Source organism: Cebus imitator, unplaced genomic scaffold (assembly GCF_001604975.1).
Source record: "Cebus imitator isolate Cc_AM_T3 unplaced genomic scaffold, Cebus_imitator-1.0 Scaffold463, whole genome shotgun sequence".
NCBI lineage: Eukaryota > Metazoa > Chordata > Mammalia > Primates > Cebidae > Cebus > Cebus imitator.
In genome coordinates this window covers 387,168-390,372 of record NW_016107778.1, presented here as the reverse complement: position 1 = coordinate 390,372, position 3,205 = coordinate 387,168, and the positions used below count along the sequence as shown (strand labels likewise).

General features: G+C 37.3%; 1 protein-coding gene and 1 pseudogene across 4 annotated transcripts in view; one reads left to right on the top strand and one right to left on the bottom strand.

Annotated features, from left to right (window-relative positions):
- LOC108291695 overlaps nt 1–255 on the bottom strand; it is a 15,073-nt pseudogene extending 14,818 nt beyond the window's left edge. The window contains exon 1 of the transcript XR_001820019.2: nt 28–255. The product of XR_001820019.2 is annotated as a peroxiredoxin-like 2C (transcript). The remainder of the gene's footprint in view (nt 1–27) is intronic.
- The window catches only part of ZC3H12B (zinc finger CCCH-type containing 12B), a 500,390-nt gene that overhangs the window by 390,923 nt on the left and 106,262 nt on the right, over nt 1–3,205 (top strand). For 2 of the 3 annotated variants that reach the window (XM_017512143.2, XM_017512144.2), the window contains exon 3: nt 1,813–1,936. The gene's annotated coding sequence lies outside the window, so the exon portion shown is untranslated. The remainder of the gene's footprint in view (nt 1–1,812; nt 1,937–3,205) is intronic. The other variant, XM_017512145.2, reaches the window with a different exon arrangement.

Sequence of the window (3,205 nt, the reverse complement as noted above, 5' to 3'; positions counted from 1 at the left end):
GTTCTCTGCTCAGTCCCCTTTTTGAACCGGTGACTGGGCGACTTCCCGTGGCTCCAATCGCCAGCCAAAAGGGCACCCGGACCGGTGTATTTTGTACGGAGAACCGCGGCTCTGGGGCGCCGACAAAGCAGCCGCGTGGGGCAAAGCAGCAGCATCGGACGGCACAGCCGCGCTGGCCCGAAACAGCCGCACTGGTGACCGTGGAGCTCCTCCACCCGGGAACTTCCTAGTCTGTGGGCAATAAAAACGTGGCATCCACTCATCCTCTGCGCTTTCACTGGGAGCTGCAATCCTGAGCTGTTCCTAAACGACCATCTTGGATCTCCTCCCTTTTATCGGTTTTTAACTCCTTGATTTTTTTCTGATTGCATCTATGAATTATATTTTCTGAAATTTTAATTTTTCTTTCTTCTGATGTTTTATCACATCAAAGAAGGCTATGGCCTTAGAACTTGTTCTTTAAGTCTTTAGCTAATAAATGATACATTTTGAAATTCTTGGAAGGTTCATTTGTGATAATTTACTTCCTGTGAAACACAGAAGGCTAATACAAGGGGTGAAAAGGATATCATCATGACTGATCGTTGATTTTTTAGCACATTAACAAAGATTCATACTCAGTCTTTGAATTCTATGTTTTGGGTTCTTGCCCCAATAAAAGATTTTGGGCACTCAAATATCCAGTCCATTTGTTACTCTTACATGGCCAAACTTAAATAAGGCCTTTTAATCAGAACATATCTTTATTGTTAGAAAATATAATTACTAATAACACATGTAAGTTAGCCTCCAAAGTTCTGCAGGTTTCTTCTCTCCGGTTTACTGTCCCTCTTAAAAACATTCTTTGTGTAAAAACATAAAGCTGAATGAAGCTAATTTCACCAAAGGATATATGTATATTTAAGTAAGTCAAGCATTGAACTGTTACACAGCATTAGGCTACTTAATGGTCTCAATTTGGCTTTTATTGACTTAAACTATATCGATGATTTACTATACACAAATTGTCTATTGCAGCAATATATTTCTTGGTAAATATAGACTGAAAAAAATTGCCCAAGCAGAAGAGAGGTCGTTTTTCCCATCAGAGGAAAAATGTTTTCTGGTTTTTCAGTTCTACAGAAGATGGTGCTTTTTTCCAAGTGGTGGAAGTAGGCTTATTTGGCTTCTTATTTTATTTTATTTATCTTGCCTTTACATGTAGGCTCATTTTACCCTCAAAGCATAATTTAGGATCTTTGTACTTAAGTATTTGAGTCATTTGCCTTTTAGTCACTCAAGTTCTTTATAGAAGGTATTTTATTTTTTGGACATGAAAAAATGTTTACATTTGAGGGGAGATAAATACCTTACAGAAAGAACATTATGCATAAAACCATTTCAGCTTTGTCATAGATAAATACATATGTAATCATTTTTAAAAGTCTGAGAACAGATGCCAACTTTCTGGGTGGTGAGATCCATAATGCACATTTGTAATCAAGAAAAATATTTTTTGAAATAAAAGTTTGTTTCTTCTTTGTGATAGTTGTCTGTCCTGACAGCCCTTTAACCTGCTTATGAATTTTAGAAAATTCTTGGGATCAGGTTGTGTTTGTATATGTATTTGTTCTTTGTTATTGCTATGCCATGTTTATTTTAATTTGCTTCCATCTCTGTCTAGTCAATTGTGAGGATTAAATTCTGAAAAACTAGCAAAGACTAATATTCTTTTTTAATCCTCTTCCCTATGTCTGTCTTCTATAACGATTTAACTCTGAGGGGGTTATGTAATTAACAATCACCAATTCTGCTTTTTTACCCCTTTACAAGGAAATAAATAGTCAACTTGCAAGATATCACTGCTTCTTTTAAGAATGATGGGTTTCCCAGGTGATACATGAAAGAAGAGATAATGACCAACTATCTCCTTCATCCTGGTCACACAAGAAGGTAGGTGAGTAGCAGCTTCTCTAGGATACATATTTACATTTGCAGTTATGTGTCTGACATTATCTGCTGCTTCAAAACATTGCTTCCTTATTCTGTTTGTCTATGCAATGATAGTCAACTCACGAAAATAGCTGCCATTCAGTGATGAGTACAAATGAAAAACTTGGAAGGTGAGGAAAATGGTTTCTTCCTTGAGGATCTTATAAGCTATTTAGCAGATATTTATTAAGCATCTACTATAAGTAAGGCTTAGCACAGGGCCTCAGAGATGAATAACACTCACCCTGTCTTCATGAAGCTCACTATAGCAGAATGAAAGGTAGTTAGAACCTTCTCAGTGTCCTCCTTGACTCTGGAGCCAACTTGTGACCCTCTTCTTGGCTACCCACAAAGATAGTATTATCGCATCTATAAATCATTAAAACTGTAAAATCAGAAGGGGACATCTCAGGAGCAGATGTAGGTACACAAGACTGGCTCTTTCATCATGATAGTTGTGGCAACAAGGAGCTGCAAATAACATGTCTGGTAGTATGGCCAGCTCAAATCTCTGCGCCTCATGGGAATAGATTTCCCCACAGCTTGGTAATACTAAGCTGGGTACTAACCCTAAGATCCCTACAATAACAATTTCAGAAAAGTACCTCACTCTTGAACATGTCACACATTTAATAGAGAGTTATGAGTATATTTGCATAAGGTTGCATAGCTTTTTTGAAATTTTCTTATGTCTAAATGAACTGTGGAATATACTTTCTAATAATTTCAGATTAAATAAGATTTCCAGTTTCTTCTAGATTTTTAACTGATTTTTTTTCACCTATCCAGTAACCTTGATTCAGATGTTTTATTCACACAGTAATCAAAATTTCCAAGGCATTATTAATTTCAAACATTCTTTTTCATTATCTTTCCAAATCTTCAACATATCCAAAAAAGTCTAATTTTTTTTCTTTTGTTTTACCTATTTTTTTCCTTGACACACCCTCAAGAGGTCCTGATGACATGTGCTCTGAAATTCTAATTTTTTTTAATTTTTTTATTGCATTTTAGGTTTTGGGGTACATGTGAAGAACATGCAAGATTGTTGCATAGGTACACACATGGCAGTGTGATTTCCTGCCTTCCTCCCCTTCACCTACATCTGGCATTTCTCCCCATGCTGTCTCTCTCCACCTTCCCACCCACCCATCCCTCCCCCATTTCCTCCTTACAGACTCCAGTGTGTACTGCTCCCCTCCCTGTGTCCATGTGTTCTCATTGTTCAACACCC